General features: G+C 42.1%; 1 protein-coding gene and 1 pseudogene across 1 annotated transcript in view; one reads left to right on the top strand and one right to left on the bottom strand.

Annotated features, from left to right (window-relative positions):
* The window catches only part of SGPP2 (sphingosine-1-phosphate phosphatase 2), a 141473-nt gene that overhangs the window by 102905 nt on the left and 12603 nt on the right, over positions 1 to 25965 (bottom strand). The gene's annotated exons all lie outside the window — the stretch shown is intronic.
* On the top strand, positions 8148 to 9429 carry LOC140712686 (homeobox protein NANOG pseudogene; annotated as a pseudogene).

The following is a 25965-nucleotide window of genomic DNA, read 5'->3' as shown; positions in this document are numbered from 1 at the left end:
GAAGACTGAAATTTTAACAGAGAAGGGAAAGAGGGACATTCTGGCACAAAGGAACAGCAAGAGGAGAGGCATGGAAGCTGCGAGGCACTGTGTTCCTGAAACAGTACATGGTCTACGACAGAGTAGCTGGGGTGTGAGGGATTTATAAAGGGAGTTGTAGGCAGCAGAGCTAGAAGTGGAGGCCAAAGCCAGGGAGGAGAGCCCTGGAGGTCGTAATAAGGAGACTGGGTTTACCACTTAGGTAATAGGGAGCCTTTGAAAGTGCTAGAGCCAAGAGGTGCCATGATCAGAAATGTGCTGCTATAAACGTCACCACTGGATTCATATTCTTGTCTTTTCTAAGTAATTTTGCATTGTTTTCAGATTCAAATGTATCTTAAGAAAAAGTTGGCCAGGTGCAGTGGCTCACGCCTGTAATCCCAGTACTTTGGGAGGCTAAGGCAGGTGGATAACCTGAGGTCAGGAGTTCAAGATCAGCCTGGCCAACATGGTAAAAACCCCATCTCTACTAAAAAAAAAAAAAAAAAAAAAAAAAAAAAAAAAAAAAAAAAAAATTAGCTGGGTGTGGTGGTGGGTACCTGTAATCCCAGCTACTTGGGAGGCTGAGACAGAAGAATCGCTTGAATCTGGGAGGCAGAGGTTGCAGTGAGCCAAGATCACGCCACTGCACTCCAGTCTGGGCAACAGAGTGAGACTCTATCTCAAAAAAAAAAAAAAAAAAGGGCAGTCATAGACATGTTGTCACAAAGTTCAACCGCTTATGTCGTGTTCTCAGGGGTTTTATACACAACACAGCCTCTGCCATCCACAGCCCAGCAGCCCCACTGGAGCCTCTCCGTGCTCCCACCTCACATCTAATATAACAGCTGGGCACTCAAGGAGTCTCATGGGTCATCCTGGAAGATGAATAAAGCTTGGTTTCTGTGTTTGGCCTTAGCGCTGCCATGTGGGATCTGATGATACAGTTAGTTAGCAAGAAACCACAGGAACGAAAGCAATGTGATAGAACCCAGAGAAAGTGAGTCCTTCTGTGGATGGCAACTGAATGCCACAGGTTGTGCAATGCCCACCCCGAGCAAACCTGGAGGCCCTGGGTTTTGACTGAGCCCCATCACCGAGGGTCGCGCGCTTCAGATTCCTGCCCTGTAAACAGGGACTCTGGTTCCTATGCCCAAGGAGACAGAGCTTGTCAAAAATACCAAAGTGTGGGAAATGCGGTTCTCATTTCTTTTCACAAGAACACAGTTTCCAGAAAGTGCTGTGTGACCAGAACCAATGACCCTGATGCATCAGCGATGGTCAGAGGAACATAGTTTCGCATCCTTGATAAAGAAGGGAACCAAAGTTGAACAACCTGCAGTATCTCAGCTTTATAAGGAGGACGGTGAATCAGGAAGAGCATGGAGTTGAAGGCCAGAAGGGAGAAAATAAATGTACAAAGTCCTCACAGCCCTCATTTCAGAATGGTAGACAGAGGTCCATGTTCACGGAGCCTCTGCCCACTGCCCGTCTCTGTCTGTCTCTCTCTCTGTCTCTCTCTCAGACACACACACACACGCCCATACGTGCACACACACATGCATGCAGGCACACCACTCCCCCATGCTTTCTATGCTATCATGGGACCCTGCCATACTAAACCAGTTCATTGTCTGAAATGGAGGCTGCTTTGGTTAAAACAATGACTTCAGCACCATGTGTCCTTGTTCTTTAAAATGTGGCTTCCATGCTGGGTGTGGTGGCTCATGCTTATAACCTCAGCACTTTGGGAGGCCGAGGCAGGCAGATCATTTGAGCTCAGGAGTTTGAGACCAGCCTGGCCAACATGGTAAAACCCTGTTGTCCCTACAAAAAATACAAAAATGAGTCGGGTATGGTGGCATGTGCCTGTAGTCTTAGCTGCTTGGGAGGTTGGGGTGGGAGAATCGCTTGAGCCTGGGATGTGGAGGCTGCAGTGAGCCAAGATTATGCCACTGCACTCCAGCCTGGGAGTCAGAGTGAGACCCTGTTTCAAAAAAAAAAAGAAAGAAAGAAAAAGTGTGTCCTCTAGACAAGCAGCATGGGGACTCCTTGAGAGGAATTCAGAATTTCAGGCCCTACCCCAGACCAGCAGAATCAGTGGGAATTTTAACCAGATTCGCAGAGTGATTCTCTCGCACATTGAAGTTTGAGAAGCACTAACCTACATCTATAGAGAAAACAAAATATCTGGATGTATTGAGATTTTGCTATTCTATCTGGGCCTACTTAATGTGTACACATATATAGGGAAACCACTTTAAAAGTACGAAAGCCCTCAGTGAGGAAGAGGCAAACTAGAGAGACAAAGTCGATCAGTGCTTGCCCTGGGCTGGGGGTGAGGTGAGGAAAACAGGAATGCTTGCTAATGAGAATGGGTTTCTTTTTGGGGTGATGAAAATGTTCTAAAATTGATTGTGGTGAAGGTCACAATATACTAAATTGCGAATATACTAAAAACATAGGTAAATTGTATGGTATGTGAACTGTATTTCAATAAAGCTTGAAAAAATTTAAAAGCACTCAGAAGCCCTAGAAATAGCAAACTGAAAACTTCTGACTGTAAAAGAGACCAACTGTAGAGCCAGATCTTAAGGATGCATTAAAGGCCATCTCATCTTTTCATAACTTCATACATAATAAATATCAATAACTTATTTTTCTCTAAAACAATATAGGACATTTTAGCCCTCTAATAAGTGACTCCTCTGCTGTCCTGGATTGGTGAAATTTTATCAGGGGAATGTTAGGGAGCAGAGTTTCTTTCAACAGAGGCACTGGGCCAGGCACGGTGGCTCACACCTGTAATCCCAGCACTTTGGGAGGACGCGGCAGCAGGATCGCTTAGAGCCCAGAAGTTTGAGACCAGCCTGGTCAACACAGTGACTCCCCATCTCTACAAAAAAAAAAAAAAAAAAAAAAAAAAAAAAAAAAATGTCGGGTATGGTGTCACTTGCCTGTAGTTCCAGCTAATTGGGAGGCTAAGGTGGGAGGATCACTTAAGTGGGAGGTCGAGGCTGTAGTGAGCCATGATCTCTCCACTGCACTCCAGGCTGAGTCACACAGCAAGACTCCGCTGCAAACAAAAACAAAACAAAAGACACAAAGAGGCACTCAATGGTCACTGGCTCCTAGAACCAGGTAACTAGGGTTTGTATCCTGGACTTTCTGATTTAGGACCCCTGCTCTGACCCTCCTCTAGCCATGTCCTTTCCTGTGAAGCAAGAAAAGACTCTCAATTCTCTAGACCATTCATGGGCAATCCCAGCATTTCCTACCCAAATGCCTGAACGTGCATCCCAGGCCTGCACAGGTCTCCGCCCCAGGTCTGTCCTCCCTGGGGTGGAGGACAGCACAGATGTGCACTACCCTAGACTGGAGGCCTGGCCGAGGATGGCTGTTCATGCAGGAACACAGACCCAGACAGAGTCCTTCTGTAGTCCTAGACAGTAGACAGGCTGCCTCCCTCACTTTGCTATTTATTTATTTCTTTTTAATGTTTAAAATCTCTAGGCCAAGAATTCTAAATCTGAATCTAACTTTTCAGGCCACATGAAGACACAGACGGGAAGACAGGAGGCCAAAACATTATATTTAATGGTTTGTTAGTTTAACAAATAACTTTTAAATATTTATGGAATCTCAATCTACATTTGTGTGTTTACCTTAAAAGCTTGCAACTTTAGAGGTCATGTGATTGATTTTTTCCTTCTACATCTGTCAGGTAATAAGGGAGTATTTCTGGTCTTCTCTGGAACATGCCGTATTTTATAGGCAAATATTAATGCATAGGCCTTATGCATTAAAGGCCATCTCATCTTTTCATAACATCATACACAATAAATACCAAGAATTTATTTTGGCTCCAAAACAATATAGGAAGTTTTAAGACAAGAAACATCTTAAATTTGTTTACTTTCATGTATGCCTCATATTTGCAAAACATGGTAGTTAAAAAAATAATAAAACAGGAAATGAACAATAAAAAACCACTGAATATTTTACAACGTTAATAAAGTTTAAGGCTCCTCCTGGGCTATTTTTCTCCTTATGAAGGATGGAAAAGCAAATCCTCTAGACAAAAATGCAAGGCTCTGGAGAATTTTTTTTTCTTTTTTTTTTTAAATAACTGAAACAGCTTAAATGGAACTTGGGGAGGGTAGGGCTTAATGAGTTTAACCATGAGAGTTTAGAGTCTTTCATGGTGCTTCGACGCTTCTTAACAAATAGTTCAGGGACATAATCCTAGAAAGGGTGATTTTGTTACTGCTGTCACATGTAACCCATAAGTGCAGAAGGAGAGATAACCTTACTTTATTGCCCTCTTAAAATATTCTGCTTTGGGAATTATTTTTATTCGTTGTGAGTTGTGAAGCTGGGGCTGAGGTCACCACTTGCTTTTGCCTTCCATGAGCATATGGATGTCACCCATGTGTTGACAACCGGGTTAACTCCCACTCAGATCCTATTCTACCTCAGAAGATGCTCAGAATCTGCCATCCATCCTTTATTTTTATTTTTATTATTTTTTATTTTTTTTGAGACAGAGTCTCACTCTGTCGCCCAGGCTGGAGTGCAGTGGTGTGATCTCGGCTCACTGCAACCTCCACCTCCCAGGCTCACGCCATTCTCCTGCCTCAGCCTCCCGAGCAGTTGGGACGCCAGGTGCCCGCCACCACGCCCGGCTAATTTTTTTGTATTTTTAGTAGAGACGGGGTTTCACCATGTTCGCCAGGATGGTCTCGATCTCCTGACCTTGTGATCCTCCCGCCTCGACCTCCCAAAGTGCTGGGATTACAGGCGTGAGCCACCGTGCCCGGCCGCCATCCATCCTTTGTGCCTCTTGTCATCTAGATTTCTTGTGGGAACTCTCCAGCTTTTTCTTTGTACTGAGGATTAGGTATAAATACCATAAATATGCTTCAACATTTCAATGATTTTAGACACTGGGGAGGTAGGAGAGTTGGGGAAAACGACCTCAGATAAGACTATGAATTTGTAAGTTGCCATAAAGCTGTGCTATTCAATATGGCATCCATATGTGGCTATTTAAATTTAGTGCAATAAAAGATCCAGTCCCTCAATAGTACCAGTTGCATTTCAAGTGCTCAATAGCCACGTGAGGCTGGTGGCTCCCAATAAGGACAGTGCAATACAGAATATATCCATCATCACACAAAATTTCCATTAGATGTGTAGACTGGGAGAGTCTGAGTGTTTTCTTCATCATCCCAGTCAAGCTTTCTTTTACTTACTCTAGGATCAGTGCTATGATTTCCTATACCATCACATTTTTTGCAAATTAAAGCAATTTATTATTAAATTCTGAAAGCAGATAATAGTGATAGTTGCACAGCTTTGTGAATGTACTAAAAATCTCTGAGTTGTGTATCTTTATTTATTTATGTATTTATGTATGTATGTATGTATGTAAGTATGTATGTATGTATGTATTTATTTTAGAGACAGGGTCTTGCTCTATTGCCCAGACTGGAGTGTAGTGGCACCATCATAGCTCACCATAGCCTCCAACTCCTGGGCTCAAGCAATCCTCCCACCTTAGCCTCCCAAGTTGCTAGGACTATAGACACATGTCACCACGCCCAGGGAATATTTTTTAATTTTTAAAAACTTTTGTAGAAACAGGGTCTCGCTCTGTTGCCCAGACTGGAGCACAGTGGTTCAATCATAACTCACTGAAGCATCAAACTCCTGGGCTTCCAGAGCGTTGGGATTACAGGCATGAACAACTGCGCCTAGCCGAGCTGTATATTTTAAAAGAGTAAACTTCATGGTATATAAGTTATATCCCAAGTTAAGAAAATAAAGCCTAATTAGTCAAATATCAAGTAATAATTTTATAACCACCTTGTCAGGTATCGTACAGAGCAGCCCAAATGGTCTTATTCAAATGAAAATCAAGAACCAATTCATTTCTGAAAACAATCTCCATCCTCCAATGGCTCCCAGTCATGCTCAGAATAAAGTCCCAATGCACAGCCATGGTCAAGGACTGAGATCTGACCTCTGCTCCTCTCTCCTGCCTGCCTGCTTCTCCTTTTTTATGTTGCAGCCACTCTGGCCCTTGCTTACTGCCTCTTACTCGAGCCTATCTTGCACATTCCAGCCTCCCAAGCTTTGTCCTAAGCATGCTCTCCTCCTGGTTGACTCCTCACATCTCTGAGATCCTATCTCCCCCACATGTCTCCGTTCAGAGATGCCCTCTCTGGTCCTTACCTCCCTGACTCCACGTCATGACCCTGTTCTATCTTCTTCACAACTTGTAGCCCATCTGAAATTCTCTTACACTTTTTTTTTTAAAGAGATTGGAGTGGTGGGGGTCTCACTATGTTGTCCAGGCTGGTCTTGAACTCTTGGGGTCAAGCAATCCTCCCGCCTCCACCTGCCGAGTAGCTGGGATTACAGGTGTAGGCCACCATGCCCAGCCTAATTCTCTTACTCTTGTACCTGTTAGTATCTTTCATCTAATCTAGACTTCAAGCTCCTTGAAGGCAAGGACCCTGAGGACCTTGTTCCTGCAGAATTCCTGTCATCAGCACAATGGCTGTTGTTCTGTCCACCGCGCAGTAAGCGTTCAACAAATGCTTGTTGTCTGAAGAGACAGAGAAATAAAAGCGGAGCCTGCCATTAGCACACACTCTGGTTAGAAAGTAGCCATATACGGGTTCTTCATGACACCCAAGGAAAATACACATACCTGGACTCCACTCCTAGAGCCTGATTTACTAGAGCTGGAGTGAGGTCCAAATTGGCCTGTTTTTTAATAGCTCCACTGTTTGGTCCAATTGCCTCATTTTCGGAGGAGGGGATGAGATTCACACGTGCCTGAGTTTTCAGCTAGTCAAGCAGAAGGCTGCTTGTCAAGTCTAAGAAGCTCAGCTATCCAGGCACGAGTCTATGTGTGTTTCTGGTCCCCCATTACACTGTATCTGCGAAATCCCTGTGGTTCACACTAAGGAAAATCGATTTTGACCCATAGATCTGAAAGGGGCTTTCATAACAGATCACTTCAGAATTTATCACAAGATAGAGTCAAGTTATTCCCAAACTTACTCCTTCTTCACCCAAGCTCTCCTATTATGATATTGAGGTTTTCACCTTGGCAGAGAGCTATAAGCACATTTTACCTTGGATGCTTTTCTCCAAAGTCCAATCCAGACAGAAGATATAACACTGAACATCAGCAATGGGAACAGCATCTCTCAAGAGCCCCACTGAGTCATATTTTCCGTTATCTTTTTGAGAAAGATAAAAACCACCAGGTTCTCCTCTCTTTATCTTCAGATGCTGGCAGGTTAGAGAGAAAATTTTCTGATTTGTATTCGCAAAAAAAATCATGAAGTAAACATGCTTCAGTTTTTGAAGGATTCCAAAGGACCTCCTTGCTAGAGAGGAAAATTAAATGGTAATTGTTAACAAAAGAAAAAGATTACAAAATGCATCTACACTTTTCAAAATAAACCATGTGTTCTCTAGCACACTTATCAAAAGAGGCAGGTCAGCACCATGGTTAAGAACCTGGGTTTCCGGGAGGCGGAGCTTGCAGTGAGCTGAGATCTGGCCACTGCACTCCAGCCCGGGCGACAGAGGGAGACTCTGTCTCAAAAATAAATAAATAAATAAATAAATAAATAAATAATAAATAAAATTAAAAAAGAAAAGAACCTGGGTTTCAATCCTTGCTTTACCATTCACTAGCTGTGTGGCCCTGGACAAGTGAGTTAATCTCGCTGTGCCTCAATTTCCTCAACTATAGAACGTAAAATACAGTTGACCCTTGAACAATGCACGGGTTAGGGGTGCTGACCCCTGTGCAGTGAAAAATCTGCATACAACTTTTGGCTCCCTAAAAGCTTTACTACTAATAGCCCACTGTTAACTGGAAGCATTACTTACAACATAAACAGTCAATCAACACATATTTTATATGTTCTATGCATTATATACTGTCTTCTTATAATAAAGTAAGCTAGAGAAAAGAAAATGTTATTAAGAAAATCATAAGGAAAATATATTTAATATTGATTAGGTGAAAGTAGATCATCACATTTTTTTCCTTGTCTTCATGTTGAGTAGGCTGAGGAGAAGGAGGAAGAGGAGGAGTTGGTTTTGCTGTCTCAGGGGTGGCAGAGGTGGAGAAAATCTGTTATTGACATTTTGCTGGACTGAGCTGGTTGCCTCCTGTTGTTGTGGAGCTGATTTACTTCATCCCAACTTCTTGATACTTTCACTTCTGGAGGTCATATTTCTCTAAGACCTTCCAGAAAAAAGTCTGAATGCTGCCTTAGCCATTTTTTCCAGTCCAGCTCTTAAATTTTTTCCTTCTCTTCCCCAGTAATAACGTGAGTATGGATCCAGCTTGTCCCCAAAGCCTGCCTTGCTTCGAAGCATCTGATTGTAAAGAATCTTCACTTATGCCTGTGATTTGTGGGCCTGAAGAAAACTATCCATCCTTGCAAATGTCTCCTGCTGAGATGCCTCACAAGGAGACCATCTCTCCTCTTCCTTCCTCCATGGATCTGCTTATTCAGGAGAGCTCTGATTCTCCCACCAGTCCCAAAGGCAAACAACCACTGCTGCAGAGAATAGTGCCCCAAAAAAGGAGGACAAGGTCCCAGTCAAGAAACAGAAGACCAGAACTTTGTTCTCTTCCACCCAGCTGTTTGTACCCATTGATAGATTTCAGAGACAGAAATACCTCAGCCTTCAGCAGATGCAAGAACTTTCCAACATCCTGAACCTGAGCTATAAACAGGTGAAGACCTGGTTTCAGAACCAGAGAATGAAATCTAAGAGGTGGCAGAAAAACAACTGGCCACAGAATAGCAATGGTGTGTGTGACTCAGGCCTCAGCACCTACCTACCCCAGCCTCTACTCTTCCTACCGCCGGGAATGCCTGGTGAACACGACTGGGAATCTTCCAGTCTGGAACAACCAGATCTGGAGCAATTCAAGCTGGAACAATCAGAGCCTGAACATCCAGTCCTGGGGCAACCACTCCTGGAACACTCAGACCTGGTGCACCCAGTTCTAGAACAATCAGGCTTGCAACAGTCCCTTCTATAACTGTGGAGAGGAATCTCTGCGGTCCTGCATGCAGTTCCAGTCAAATTCTCATGCCAGTTTGCCCTGGAAACTGCTTGGGAAAGCCATAATGTAATAAAGCAGACAACTAGGTATTTTAGTACTCTATAAACCATGGATTTATTCCTAAACTACTCCACGAACATGCAACCTGAAGATGTGTGAAGGTGAGCGAAATTGATATTACTCAATTTGACTCTGGGCACTGACTGAATCCTTCCTCTCCCCTCCTCGCCTCCCTCATAGGATTTTTCTTTTTTGGAAACCACATGTTCTGGTTTCCATTATGCCTATCCAGTCAATTTGATGGAGGGTGGGGTATGGCTGGAGCCTAATCAGAGAGGTTTCTTTCTTTTTTCCTGTTGGATCTTCCTGGAGGAAAGACATTTTAATAACCTTGGCTGCTAAGGACAACATGATAGAAGCTGTCTCTGGCTATAGATAAGTAGATCTAATACCAGTTTGGATATCTTTAGGGTTTAGAATCTAACCTCAAGAATAAGAAATAAAAGTACAAATTTATGTGAAAAAAAAAGAAAATCTGTTATTAGTGATCCCACACAGTTCAGATCCATGTCGCTCAAGGGTCAACTGTACTTATTTTACAGAGCTGTGAAAATTAAATGCATCGATACATGAGAAGCATTTAGACAGTGCCTGACATACAGAAAGTGCTGAGTAAATAAAAGTTCTTGATGATAATAATAATGATGATGACTCCACCCATCAGCATTAAACAATTGCTAGGCAATGAGTTTCCATGTATCTCTGCTACCAGGCTCAGTAAACATGAAAAAATATTTTTAAATTTATAGATCTTTTCCCTTCTCTTCCTTCCTTTGATTAAGAGTTTGACATTTATCTTTCTTTACTTTTAGTCCCCTTGCATTGCCATCAATCTACAAACCGAGGCACAAAGCTGTGGGGAGCCTGTGGTCAGTGGGAAAGTCTAGCAAGCGTCGGATACAAGGAAGGTTAGCTGTGTGTTGCCTCACAACACAGCCCAGGGCTCAGCACATCAGTCCTTCAGACATCTGCTCTGCAGTTTCTCAGTCAGCCACACAGAGCGTGTAGGGTTTAGGTGCTTTGGGCACATAAAAATAATTCTGTACACACTTATGAGACCAGACAAAGAGGCAGCTGGAGCGTCTCATGTGTGGTCACATACTTTCTAAATGATCAATATGACTTTCAAAGTATTCGCCATCAGTGGGGTGAGAAGTAGATTATATCCACCTGCCCTTTTTTAGGTCACATGAAGAAACTAAGCTAATCATTTTACAGAGCACTTTTTTTCCCTTCAAAATATATCTCCAGATGATTGATTTCATAGGAACTTTGAAAACTGTTTCTGCAAAGTTTGGTTTTAGTGGGGAGTTTTGTTTGGTTAAGTCTCTGATTATAGTTTTTTTTCCTCTCTTTTTGTATGGTTTTTATTCATTTGCTACTTTTCATTAAAAGCAAATAAATGGGGGAAGGGAATGTTGGAATTCCAGTTAATTAAGACAATAAAAATGCATTATCCATTTGGTCAAAATAAATTTTCTATATTATGAAGGAAATTCACAAAGAGGTTGCTGTTTATAAATCAATATGAAGTAAATATTAAATAGTTGAAAAAGAAGAAAATAAAAAGAAACCCATTACCCTATTCATCCAGAGAGCTCTTGGAACTAAAGAAATGCTTTCACCAGAGTTTGAGTTCTAGGATGCATGGGAAAGCCAGTGAGAACAGTGAGACTCTCTTCCTGTCTTTCTCTCAAACATGACAAAGGCTTGGTACCAACCCCCTTTTCAAACCTCAGGATTTGGTCTGGGAGTGGCAGGGAAGATGTGGCATCTGAGGTAGAACCTCCCCTCCAGGTTCCCATTAGGTCGTCTGTCAGCTGTGTCTCCCTCAATGCACTTTTTTGTTCAAGAGAATGCACCATCAGTAAGCAATCCGATTCACACCTGAATCACCGCAGTTGTGGATCCTGGAAGAAACTGATCTTACTGCTTTTGGAGGTGGAGTGTGTCTACCTGCCTGAGGATAACAACTGTTTCACCCTCAGCTATGTCCAGCTGATTTCTGCAATGATATCGATAGAAACTAACGATACCTGTAGAAAATGATAGCCTATAACTAATTGATGGAAAGACAAAAGAAGAGAAAGATGATTATGTGGAAAATTTCCACAAATGGCTATGCTGCTGCTAAAAGGAACTTCAACAATGTTAAAGCCATTAGTCCCGGGAAGGGCAGACTCTTTAAGCTGCTTGGTGCAAATGAGAAGATGGATGTTATTCGGGCAATGGCTGATGTCACCTCCATCTGCCAGGCACGGTCTGCTAGTAAATAATGTGGGGTGCCAGAACAGTAAGTGAGTGCTTTCTTCGTCTCAGAGGAGGCAGAACTGCTTGACGCTGCAGGACAGAACACAGTCTGTATTTCAGATTCTAGTTTCACTTAAGTGGATGATTCCTTTTAGATTGAAGCACATGAAATTGACAATATTTGATTATTGTTGATGCATAAAAATGTCAATTTCTTATGGTTCAGCTCATAAATGTAAATATATAAGTTTTCCATTTTAAAAGACAAATTCTGCCACCTCAAACCCGTGTCTGAACTTGGAGAGATGCTCATTCCCCTACTTGCTAGAAGGGCCAACAGACCAAGGTGACCTCACAGATCAGAGGTCACAAACAAGCACCGTGCACATGGAATTATGACCCACAGATCTGTGTTCGCCTTGGTACACACATAACTGGCTCTGAAAACGTTAGTTGCCAGAATTTTAAAACTCCCCAGATTTCATACCGCTCTTGAAAATCAGCTTGGCAACAGTGTGCATTCCCACAGGCCTTGCGATAAGAATTGGCTAACACTGTGAAACCCCGTCTCTACCAAACATACAAAAAATTAGCTGGGCATGGTGGCGGGTGCCTATAGTCCCAACTACTTGGGAGGCTGAGGCAGGAGAATCACTTGAACTCAGGAGGCGGAGGTTGCAGTGAGTTGAGATTGCACCACTGCACTCCAGCCTGGGTGACAGAGCGAGACTTCATCTCGAAAAAAAGAATTGGCTGACCAGAGTAAAGCCTGTGTCCTTAGGATGGGGCATGTGTTCTCCAAGTTCATCAAACTTGTAAACCTGACCATTTTTGTTTTTCACCTGGCCCAGGTGGTCTTTTCAGTCCTAGGTTAACTAAATGAATTTGTGTTTGTGTGTCCTCACCCAAAATGCCGAAGCCTGCAATCAAAATGTCAAAAAGTGGATGATGTTCTGACCAGTTAACTGTTTCCCTTCTCCACGTAGCAGCCCCACCCCCAATGTCTTAGAGAAGGTTCATTTGGTTACAAAGACCAGATGGGTAGAAAGGGAGAGAGACAAGAGAGAACGCACAGTGGGAAGGCAGCATCTGTAGTAACCTCGCAAACAAGAACATGTTTTCGGAATCTCCACAGACGGGAATTCTACAGCCTCTCTCTGTAATCCAGTCCTAATGTTGAGCAACCTTCACGGTCAGGAAATTCTGCCATAAATAACCCAAATCCTTCATGCAGCTTAAACCCATTTCCTCTTACTTGCTGCTCACTGGAGATGGGGAACAGCTGGTCACCGTTCTCTGTACCAAGTCCTTTGTCAACTGGATGATTGGATTCTGGCTCTGGACTGCTGTCATAATTAGGAGCCTGACCGGTTCCATATTGTGCTGTCTGCAAAAGCATGTAAAATGGGAAGATAAAATTTTGAGCATGCTGTGCTTCAGAAATATGCCATCGGGGGAACACAGTGCCTTATCATGTCGCCAGGCTGTTCACAATTTATAAACTTGTGAATGTGAGATTTCTGCATGGAAAAACGTGTCTTTCTGAGGCTAGCTCTACAATGTGAGCATAACAGAAAATAATGCAGAGAGTTTCTAAACGCTACCAACAAAAATAACACAGTGTTTATTAAGCATTTCCTGTGCTCCCATTATCTGCCTTATCTCACATGCTCTTCACTACAACACAGTAGAAACTTTGCAGGTGGGGAAACTCAGTCCCATAGAGGTTACCTTGCCCATGTTTATGCACCAACGAGTGGGAGAGTAAGTGTGCAAACCCAATCAGTCAGACTCCAGAGCCTGTGCTCTTTTCAACCATCCCTCCAGCTTGCACACAAAGCAGGTGCTGGTATGTCCCACATGGCTCATGGCATGGTGGGGTACAGTCCTTTTGTCTGAACAACAACACTTCGCCAGCAGAGACCAAGAAGTCATGGTAAAAATCATGCATTGAGTGTTCCTGATGTAGAGCAAAGATAAAACTCCAAAGAGCTTTATGGTACATAAAGCTTGAATTCTTCTCACCGAGTCCCATGAGAGACTCCAGCTCTCCACTTAGATGCAGACACTAAATGTTTCCCCAGTTCCCAGCTGCATGATGTCTTCCCAAGCATGTGCTTCGGAGTCCAACCTAGATCATAAGCAAGGTTCTGCCGAATACCACCCGGTCACCTGGGATTCTGGCTGGCCTGCCTCAGTGTCCTTAGCAATAAAATGGTGACAACAGAAATTGCTTCGTGGTGTCAGAAATACACATCTCTTGCTCTCTCTATCCTCTTGTTTAACTAAGTTTTCTTGCTGTGCTTATTTCTACTGACATTATTTGTTACGTGCCCCTCTGGTTATTTTTTTTACCTCCTTCAGTAACCTGTGAGCTCAGCATTGAAGAGGCTTTGCCTGTTTTACTCACCACTGTATTCCCAGTGCCTAACTCAGTGGCTGGCACATAGTAAACATTCAATAAATATGTGTAGAATGACTAGGTTCTCATTTAGGAAAATTACATGAATTAAATGAAACCATCTATGTATAATGTAGTAAAGCACAGTTCTTCTCACTTCTCATAGGGTTTTCTCTTTCAAATGGAATAATCTGTTATTTAACTTTTGTGCGTCTGATTAATCAACCTCTGTTCCCTCTACGGTTCTGCAACCGTCACTCTAATCTCTTTTATCGTGGATCCTTGGCCCAGATATCGGGGGTTCTTTACTGCCTACAACAAAACCTCCTGAATGCCCAGTAACTCAATTTCTCAAAGCATAGCACACAGACACTATGAATTGCTTACCGGACACTACCCACTTTCTTGTGACTTGTTAGCAGAACTCAGACTCAGGCCAAACCTCAGGCAAAATAGCTCGAGTCAGTCTGGCAATTCAACTTCCTCCTTTCCCAACATCCTTTGCAATTAGGGGTGGCCATGACACTCAGTCCTGTCAGGGAGAAGTAGGGAGGTGCGTGGGTCAGGGGCAAGATCTCCTGGATATGCTTTTGTTTTCTTTAGAAAAAGGATACAGGCAGCCATCCCTACTCCACCTTGCTCCTAGCTGGAACATGGTTCTGATGTCAGAAGCAACAGCAGCTATCTTAGCACATGAGGCAACAAGCCAACAGGCCAAACATGGAGGAACATAAAGAAAGAGGCAGCTTGAGTCTCTGATGATATTGTGGAGCAACTGAACAAATGTCAGCATCCACCAGCCTCTAACCTCTTGTTCTATGAGAAAAAAATAAAAATTTCAAGCAACTATTAACAGGGATTATGACACCTATAGCAGCAAAAATTTCTTTACTACTGAGTTTATAGACTTCCTTTACGACTTAATCCTTCTTTTTTCCATATTTTCTCATTTATTTCAATAACATCACCATCATGCCCCAAATCCTTCAGGCTCCAAATGTTGAGTTATCATTGGATACGAAGGACAAAGAAGGCATCCATCTCTGAGTCCTGTCAGTCTGTTCAAAATGGCTCAATCAAATGAATAAGGATATCTACATTAAATATTTATTCCAGTGTTTACATCAGCCAAAAATGGAAAAGATCTTAATTGGCTGGCAGAGATAAATCATGATGAATAATGAACAGCAAATGAAATAATGATTAAAGTTTTGTACATGAATGTTTATTAATGTGGAACGAAGCTAAAGATGGACTTATACATTAGAAAATTAAGCTGGAAAATCATATTTTTATTAAAGATGGATACAACCTATGCATAGAAAACATCATCTAGAAAGCTATTTCCCAGGATAGCAACAAGTAACCCTCCGGGTTCTGGGTACTCGGATTGACTGTTACATTTAAAACTTCCGACTATTTATGGTTCCTACATTAAAAACATACTGCTAGTGCAATAAGAAAAAAAGGTTTTCTTGGGTTCTTTGTTTGTTTTGTGTTTGTTGTCTCTGACTCATCCCTGTCTCTCCACTCTCCTGCCATTACCAGCATCCAAGAAATCCAAGGTGACTGAAGTCATCACCTTCCAATGACTCCTCCACCTCTTATTTCTCACTATTTCAACCTATACCATACTCAGCTCCCTCATCACTAACACTCTTCAGGCTACTCCCCGATTTAAAATTAACAATGACTGGTTTCTCTGGCTATAAGCCCCCAGAGTGTTCACCTAGCATTCAAGGGCACATTGAGTAGACCCGTGACTTTATATCCACTCGTTCCTCTGCTCTTGTCAGTCCCCAAATGTTCCTGCCACATGGCACATTTAATCCCACCTCTGGTTCTTTGCTCTGTAGTTCTGCCCTTCTGGAATGTTCTCTCCAACTCTTCTGACAGTCCGAACCCTTTACATTCTGCAAAGCCCACTATAGCCTTTCTCATCAGCCTAGGCCAAGCAGGAAGCTCCTGGGCTGGTACCCGGATGATGAGGCAGGCAGTAGATCCATCTAAGCCTGGCATTGGGAGGATTCAGAGGAGAGGACATCTAAGGCTTCTGGGTCTGCAGAGCAGGCACAGAATAAGAAGACTTCACACCTAATTGCCGGTCATCAGGCTTTTCCACACATCCTCCCATCGAGAACCACAGCTCTGTATAGTCTAATCATTCCAAAGTGATTCTGAGCCTCTCCTCTGGGGACTGCCGCCTACATCAGGGAGCATTAGACAGGGGCATCCTAGTCCTAAGGGTAGCATAGTCCTTCTCCCTCAGGAACCCTGGCTATTCTCCTTCTTTCTGGAATTTTCTAGGTCAGAGGTAGTGAATTCAAATGCCTATGTGGGTCAAGCAAGTGGTATGAGTCAGCAAAGCAATGGCAGGTGTGGGACAAGAGAGAGTCCTGGGAACTGAGGGAGTTGCTATGGTGCAAGGAAGCAACTGGAACTGGAAAGCAACCTCTTATGATTACGCAGGAATGCAAGCCAGTGCTGCTACAGCTCCCACTTTCTCAAAGAACAGAAGGCAGAAAGTTTAGAAAGGCTCCACTAGTAAAGCCACGTGTGAACGAAGTATGTCTGTGGTCAGTGTTTGGTCCAACAAGTCCTGGTTTGTGACCCCCAGCTCTGAGGTTCAAGGAGCTCCAAGTTCAGCAAGGCCAGGTTTCAGCAGCAGCAGCAGCAGCAGCAGCAATTAGTTACTATCTTCACCTTACATGGGATGATCGTTACCCATAGCGGCTCCACAGAGGTGGCCTTATTCTCGTAACTTTGCCAAGAGTCAAGGACCTCTAAAGGATCTTCTCTTCCTGGTCCCTGGACAGTTAACTGTCTCCTGGGTTGGGGTCTGGCCAGGGACTAATTGGAGTCTGGATGCCTGCATGCTCAAAGGTTTATCTTATTACTCATGCTCACAATTTATTTTCCCATCTTAAAATTCTCTTAGCTTACAATATTCTAGTGTTATGCATGAATCTATACTTCGTATACTCTAATAAAAAAATCTCCAAGGACTTTTTCCCCCAAAGCTGAAATGTATTCTTTTCTAAAGCCGAGATCTTCTGCTGTACCTAGTTCTATGCTTGATAAGTTTCAAATCCTCTTAACATTTCTATTAGGAGTCTTGGAGGCAACTGCACTCAAAATTGTTGGTTCGGTGTTTTCTCATGGGGAATCAAGGACTCTGAGAAAAAGAGATCTTGTTCACATGAACTTTAAGAAAGAATTTGTCCTTTTCCCTCATATGTCCTGCTCACCTGTTTACCTGTCTTCACTAATGCACTGAGAGCTCTTCAAGAGCAGGGACCAGCAGGTGTATCCACCCCAGAGGGATCACAGGCAAATCTAGGGTCTGGCACATTGTATCTGCTTGATAGATACTGGCTGAATATTAATTATTTTTTCTCAGAATAAGAAACTCTCTAAAATGTTTCACAACTCAATAAGTGTAGATGAAAAGAAGCAGAACCTGGAAAAGCATTTTTGTGGCAAATGATTGGGTGTCACAGACCACCAGAAAGAAGGACTGCCAAACTCCTACCACGCAAATCCTGGAAAACAATATGGCTGAATGCTTCCCTACGCTGCAATGCAACAATTTAAAGCACATGATTAGCTCCACCTAGAGTCTACCCTTATGAAGTGGCATAAGAAAGTAGATCTGCACCATCTGTATGGTCCCAAGGTCCCTCATCTCCCATTACCCATGCCCTACAACAAGAGAGGAATTTCTTCTTGGAAAAGACCTTGTTGGATTAAAATAATAGAAGTGGCATTAGTAGTAGTAGCAGCAACAGCAGCGTTGGTGATGGTGGGATGGTAGAGATGATAGTAAAAATAACACTTGAAGGCTGACTTGACACCAAATACCATGTGTTCAGCACTTTCGCAGATGATCTTATTTGCATCTCAGAACTCTAGGAGGTATATGTGATTATTTCCTCCCATTTCACAGATAAGGAAACCAAGGCGGTAGAGGTTACAGTAGAGGTTACATGACATGTCTTAGATGTATAAGAAGCCAAGCACCCTCTTAGCCTATACACTGCCTCCCCTGCAAAATACAGCACAGACACGGAACACACAGACCTCTGTGAGGGGCCGTGTGAGGCCATGAAGGGCTCACTATAGCCAAGATCCCTGTAGCACACAACCTAAGTCAACAGCACCAAAACCAATGCTGAAAAAAACAAACAAGTGGAAAACAAACAACAACACAGACCTGCAAAGAAAATACCAAGGAGAAGAAATGGCAGGGAAGAGCAACAGGAAAGAAAATTATCAACATTCCTTTTCTCTATGGTAGCCCCTCATAAATCCATTTCTTAGAAAGAAAAATAAGCTAAAGAAACCTAATACTGCATGTTCTCACTTATATGTGGGAGCTAAACATTGGGTACACACAGACCCAAGGATGGGAATGATAGACACTGGGGATTTCAAAATGCGGAGGGAAGGAGAGGGACAAGGGTTGAAAAACGACTCATCATGTACTGTGGTCACCACTTGGGTGATGTGACCGTTAGACACCCAGACCTCAGCATCAAGCAATATACCCATATAACAAATTGGCGTATGTACTCCATGAATCTAAATTAAATTTTTAAAAATAAGTAAAATAAGACTGAAATTTAAAAAAATATGATTCATGGGGCAAAGCCAAGAATCGTTTCACTCCATGATGCAGCACTTCTGCTTCACCAGACAATTGCCATTCTGGCAATGTTTCCAATTTTAAGATTGTGACAATTTTTTTTAGAGGAGGAAACATTAAAAATATCATTTTCAAGTGTGGGTATTTTATAAAGGTCACTACAAGCAAATGTGACAATTACTTTGGAGGCATTCCTTACTATCATGTCATGATTCAATATTTCATCGTTCTGATTTCAGGTTTGTTCAGCGAGGCTCCACTCTGACTGATCTATTGACTCCTGCTGAGCTTGTGGTCTGAATCTTAATACTGAGGGCTATAAAACTGTCTGCTCTGAGGAAGGGTAAATTTAGGGGTCCCGTGAGACAGATCTTTCCAATGTTACACCATTATATTAGAGTGGATTCAAAAACCATTAGATACTTCAGAGTTCAAATACTAGTACAGAAACATGTTGCAAAAAGAAACTTACATTTTGGTTTCTTAAAAAACATTTTAGATTCTTAGCCAAGAGAAACTCATTTAGTAATCACCTAGGGGACTGGGTATTTTATATGTTCAAGGATATTTGCATAATTAATCAAATTTTATGATACTGGTATCTAACATTCACGGACATGAAGATGAATTACACAATTAAATTGTTCAATGTTTTTCTGTACTTACGAAAAACATCACCCAACAAAGCCAAGAAGGGGAGAAGATAAAAAGGTACTTTTAAAACACACTAGTATAAAAAGTCTATCAGATAATATTTTTATGTCTGCTATAAGTACTAAGTATTGTTATTTAATCCTACTTTAAAAATCCCTTTACTTCAACCACTGTCACCTGATGAAGAGAAACCAAGATCTAACACAAAGCATGCCCAAGACATTGCCTGCAAGTGAGTAAATAGCTAAAACAAGGACCTACAGCAATTAAAAAGCAACTTTTAAAGAAACAACAGAAGACACATGCCAAAAATATACCAAAGGGAAGAGGAGATACAACATTCAACATCTGCTTCTCTTAAGATGTTCCTGACTTCTTTAAGAATATATTTTTTTGCCCAAGAAAAGATCTTTTTAAGGCTGAAATCTTTCAGTGCAATTAGAAATTTCCATTAGTGCAAAAGAACATTATATATTTTAAGTTCTTAGCATTTCACGTGGTTGCTTGGACAGAATAGGAAAAGATACACTGTAATTCCATGTGGTGTCTTTATGCAGAGACATAGGGGCACCGTTTTGTTTTATTTAAGAAATCTACTGGAGTACTTCACATAGTTTAATAAATATTTCTTCAAGGTAAGGATCATAATCAATACAGTCAATATTTGGCACTTTATTACAAAAGATGTCAATGTTAATTTTTTAAGGTTCTCATATGGATCAATGGTAATAATCTTGGTAACTAATATTCCTCAAAAGTACAAAATGTCCTCAGAATCTTTTTATAAAATGAAAATAATTTAACTCTTTCTAAACATAAAATTCCTACCTTCATATTGTAAACAATGCAGAGTATACAGAAAATTACAAGTAAGAAAATAAAAACGACATTTAAACCCTCTGTGCCTAAGAACCACCACTGGAAACATTTGGTTCATCACTCCAGATCCTTTTGAAAAAATATATTCAAATATATGCTCTACAGTTTTAAAATGTGTACATTTAAACTTTATATTATAAACTCTACTTTTTAATCTGCTTTTTCTGGTTGAACAATAGATCATGAATGTGTTTCCATGTCTAGAAGTATATGGAATTTTAATTACTTTTATAACATCCTTTGGATATTGTGATTAAATTTTTCCCTTTGAAGAACACAGTTGAACAAACCTTTTACAATTGGATATTTGACAAATATTTTCTGATGATGAAAACTACTTGTGGGAGAAGAACATAAATCTAACTATTAAACAAATGTGATGGTTCTACCACATGAGGAATGGCTATTGTTGACCTTGAGTCCAGGGAAATAAGCTACTGAACCATGAGTCAGCTTCCCTGCCAAAGCCCCAGGCCTCACCATTGAGAATACAGTTTAAATACAGAGGAATCTACTTTTTATGTACATCAGAAGAGAATTAACTATTTTAAAACTTTTCATTTAAAATTAGACAGCTACTCTCAGTGAAATTACACATGGACAAAGTAACCCTCAAAAATGATCTCTTACGCTGAATACACTTTCCTGGTTTTATTTTCTTTTAGTTCACACTATACCAGCTAGAGCCGTGCAGCAGGCACAAAACGTGTGAAAAAGTAGAAGGGAGTGTAGATCTCAGATGGCTCTTTTAAGATGTTCTATGGTTAAAGGAAGCAGAGAGTATCAGATTCCAGGGCTGCTAGGCTGAAAGCTGATGTTCTGCGGTGGGTGAAGAAGGGGATTAATGACTTGAAGAATGTTTGTAGACTGAAGAGGAAAAAAAGACAACTGGAAGAGAGACTGAAGTCATCGTAATGTGCAAATTTGATCTACTTGCAAACCAATTTAAAGTAGCTTAACAAAATGTTAAAAACCAGTATTTTAAAACACAAAAAATGGCCGGGCACAGTGGCTCACGCCTGTAATCCCAGCACTTTGGGAAGCCAAGGTGGGCAGATCACAAGGTCAGGAGTTGGAGACCAGCCTGACCAATATGGTGAAACCCCATCTCTACTAAAAATACAAAAATTAGCTGGGCGTGTTGGTGGGCACCTGGAGTCCCAGCTACTCAAGAGGCTGAGGCAGGAGAATTGCTTGAACCAAGGAGGCAGAGGTTGCAGTGAGCTGAGGTCGCACCCTACACTCCGGCCTGGGTGACAGAGCGAGACTCCATCTCAAACAAAAACACACAAAACATGAGGCTATAAAACAAGTCTGTCAAAATAAAATTAAGGACAAATGTGCTTTTCTGACACTCACACACTTCTCTGTGTTTTCCTTGGCACATAGAAGCAGTCAGTTAGCAGAAGGTTGACAGCCAAGCCCTGAAGCTCTGGAAACAACAGCACGGCAGGCTCAGAAGCCACCTTCTCCCGAATGCTATTCTACATTTCCTTGTGCAGAAAGTACAAATAATGCCTGTAGCAAAAGTTGTGAGAAAAATGGCAGAACCATTTTTTATAAGGCAGTATTGATTTTTTAAACTTTCTTTTGAAATAATTATAGATTCACAAGCAGTTGCAAAGGTAGTAGAGCTGTGCAAGCTGCTCTGCCACTTGGCCCATATGACCCAGCAGATCCAATGGTGCTTGAGGTGTCAGTGGCAGATGCTGTTTGGAGCCTTTGGTAGGACCCTATAGGTGAATCACAGTGGGAGTCTCCAGGATTTTGGAGCAAGGCCCTACCATCTTCTGCAGATAACTACTCTCCTTTTGAGAGACAGCTCTTGGCCTGTTACTAGGCTTTGGTGGAAACTGAAGATTTGACTATGGGTTATCAAGTCACCATGCAACCTGAACTACCTATCATGAACTGGGTGCTTTCTGACCCATCTAGCCATAAAGTGGGTCATGAACAGCAGCATTCCATCATCAAATGGAAGTGATCGGGCTAGAGCAGGTCCCGAAGGCACAAGTAAGTTACATGAGGAAATGACTTAAATGACCTTGGTCTCCACTCCTGCCACCTGCCTTCTCTCCCCCAGCCTGCACTGAAGGCCTCATGGAGAGTTCGCTATGATCAGTTGACAGAGGAAGAGAAGACTAGGGCCTGGTTCACAGATGGTTCTGCACTATAGGCAGGCACTGCCTGAAAGTGGGCAGCTGTAGCACTACAGCCTCTTTCTAGGACATCCCTGAAGCACAGCGGTGAAGGGAAATCTTCCCAGTGGTGAGAACATCGAGAAGTGCATCAGTTGTGTTCTTTGCATGGAAGGAGAAGTGGCCAGATGTGCAATTGTGTAGTGACTCATGGGCTGTAGCCAATGGTTTGACTGGATGGTCATGGACTTGGACGAAGCATGATTGGAAAATTGGTAACAAAGATATTTGGGGAAGAGGTATGTGGAAGGACCTCTCTGAGTGGTCAAAAATTGTGAAGATATTTGTATCCCATGTGACTGCTCACCAATGGGTGACCTCAGCAGAGGAAGATTTTAATAATCAAATGGATGGGATGACCCATTCTGTGGACACCACTCAGCCTCCTTCCCCAGCCACCCCTGTCGTCACCCAATGGGCCCATGAAAAAAGTGGCCGTGGTGTAAGGGATGGAGGTTATGCATGGGCTTAGCAACATGGACTTCCACCCATCAAGACTGACCTGGCTATGGCCACTGCTGAGTGCCCAATTTGGCAGCAGCAGAGACCAACACTGAGCCCTCGATATGACACCATTCCTTGGGTGATCAACCAGCTACCTGGTGGCAGGTTGATTGTATTGGACCTCTTCTATCATGGAAAGGGCAGAGGTTTGTCCTCACTGGAATAGACATTTACTCCGGATATCGGTTTGCCTCTCCTGCACACAATGCTTCTGCCAAGTCTATCATCCATGGACTCATGGAATGCCTTATCTACCATCATGGTATTCCACACAGCATTGCCTCTGACCAAGGCACTCACTTTACGCTTAAAGAAGTGTGGCAGTGGGCTCATGCTCATGGAATTCACTGGTTGTACCATGTTCCCCATCATCCTGAAGCACCTGGATTGATAGAATGGTGGTATGGCCTTTTGAAGTCACAATTACAATGCTAACGAGGTGACAGTACTTTGCAGGGTGGGGGCAAAGTTCTCCAGAAGATTGTGTATGCTCTGAATCAGTGTCTAATATATGGTACTGTTTCTCCCATAGTCAAGATTCATGGGTCCAGGAATTAAGGGGTAGAAGTGGAAGTAGCACAACTCGCCATCACCCCTACTGATCCATTAGCAAAATTTTTGCTTCCTGTTCCTGTGACGTTATGTTCTGTTGGCCTAGAAGTCTTAGTTCCAGAGCGGGGAATGCTGCTACCAGGTGGCACCACGACAATTCCATTAAACTGGAAGTTAAGATTGCCACCTGGACACTTTGGGCTCCTCCTACCTTTAAGTCAACAGGCTAAGAAAGGACTTACAGTGCTGCCTGGGGTGACTGACCAGGACTATGAAGATGATACTTCACTACAGAGTTAAGGAAGAGGATGCATAGCATACAGAAGACCCATTAGGGTATCTCTTAGTATTACCATGCCCTGTGATTAAGGTCAATGGGAAACTACAACAGCCCAATCCAGGCAAGACCCCTCAGGAATGAAGGTTTGGATCACTCCACAAGGAATAAAACCACGACCTGCTGAAGTGCTTGCTGAAGGCAAAGGGAATACAGAATGGGTAGTAGAAGGTAGTCATCAATACCAGCTACGACCACGTGACCAGCTACAGAACCCAGGACTGTAATTGTCATGAGTATTTCCTTATTCTTTTGTTAAAAACATGTTCATGCATGTATACACTTGTACTAATATCTTCACTTTATTTCCTTCCTCCTTTATCATGTGACATAAGATTTATTGACTTCACATCAGCATTTAAGTATTGTTAACTTTATGTAATAGTACTTGCATTGGGGCTTGGTGAGTTTCCTGTTGTATGAAGGATAGTTGTATTATGTTAGACATAATTATAACCTTATTGTTTTCTGTACATGAAGATTACATATGATCTCAGGAGATGTGCATGGGTTCAAGTTGACAAAGGGTGGACTGGTGATGGTTAATACTGAGTGTCAACTTGATTGGATTGAAGGATACAAAGTATTGATCCTGGGTTTGTCTGCGAGGATGTTGCCAAAGGAGATTAACATTTGAGTCAGTGGTGTGGGAAAGGCAGACCCACTCTTAATCTGAGGGGGCATAGTCTAATCAGCTGCCACCTCAGCTACAGTATAAGCAGGCAGAAAAATGTAAAAAGAGAGACTGACCTAGCCTCCCAGGCTACATCTTCTCCTGTGCTGGATGCTTTTGCCCTTGAACATTGGACTCCAAGTTCTTCAGTTTTGGAATTCAGACTGTCTCTCCTTGCTCCTCAGCCTGCAGAAGGCCTTTTGTGGGACCTCATGATTGTGTGAGTTACTACTAAATAAACTCCCCATTGCTCTCTCTCTATATATATCTATATATGTCTATATCTATATATATCCATTATATATATCTCCATTCCATTAAGTCTGTCCCTCTAGAGAACCCTGACTAATACACAAACCAACTTCTAACAGAGGCTCCTTCCATTTGTCAAGCTTTAAACAAAATACTTGATGTTCTATTTCACAGTCACCCTTTAGTTATCTGTCACCCAAGCCCTTTCTCCACCAATTAAGGCCTGATCTTTTCTAGCTGCCGACACATTACCCCAGGAGCCTGTGCATTCATCACCATACCTCTTTCTCCTACCCACAGGAATCTTTGCTTTGATGGGCAGTTTTTCATAAAATTTTATGGAAACAAAATTTTCGCCATTTGGACAAATCAAAACATACCCTGAGATGACAGAAAGGGCATTTCTTATGAAGGCATTTACAAAATCAATGGTATTAACAAAGTAACAATGAATCAGGTGTTTTGTTTTTTCCTTAAACAATAGAGGTCTAGCACTGCCGATGAGCATTTGGGGGAGGAGAGAATAATATTTAAAATGGTTGAGGGAAACCACTGCCCCCTTTCCCAAGACTCCCAAGCTTTGCCCTCAAGATCTCAGGTGACTGGCGCCTTCCCTTTTCATCTGCTCTGGCTCAAGCCTCAGGGACTTTTTGTTGTGACTGAAGTAAGATTGAGGGGACAAAAAACATGAGTCACACACCTACACACTGAGACATCACGCTGTGCCCTATAAACATATACACTTATTATGTGTCAATTATAAAATTAAAAATTACTTAATCAAAAATACACATCACAGTCTGGCCTTGATTTTTCAATATTTCACTTTCTCAGTATATGGAATGTATCTCACCAGGCAAGAAGAATAAGAAAGACCTGCGATGCCCTACATTTTAGTATTTTCATAGATTCCTAATATAGACAGGAACACTCTCGATGCGTTGCCTGGAAACCGTGACAGTGTTTTCTCACAAGAAAATCTCCTGCTAGATAAAATACAATAATGCTTTTGTGCAGGACATAATTCTTATCGGGACCACAGAGGACTTAATCATTAACAGAAACTGTAACAAGAGGAAGTGAAAGTGCTTTTTGAGAAATGCAAATGTCTTGACATCTTAATTAGAAGTCAAAAAAGTTAAAATCACACCAGACCCGCTGTCCACAGTCTTCCTAAAACATAGTAATTGAAATACATTTTTAAACTTGTCAGGTGTTTCACCATCGACTAACTTTTTAGCAATACCTCCCTTCATGACATCCATCAGAGGAAAGCAAAGCAATTAAAAAGTTATTCATTAATCAAAACCCTCTATCAGTTTCGTTTATGAAAAGGAAGAAGCCAACACGGGGAAAAAAGAAAACCATCAAGCTACAAGAAGACACAGCCAGGCCAAGTGCCCAGGGATAAGTTACCTCTGTTGTGAGAG

Source organism: Chlorocebus sabaeus, chromosome 10 (genome assembly GCF_047675955.1).
Source record: "Chlorocebus sabaeus isolate Y175 chromosome 10, mChlSab1.0.hap1, whole genome shotgun sequence".
In the NCBI taxonomy this organism is placed as follows: Eukaryota; Metazoa; Chordata; class Mammalia; order Primates; family Cercopithecidae; genus Chlorocebus; species Chlorocebus sabaeus.
The sequence above is the reverse complement of the archived record's forward strand: the minus strand, read 5'-3'. Positions and strand labels throughout refer to the sequence as shown.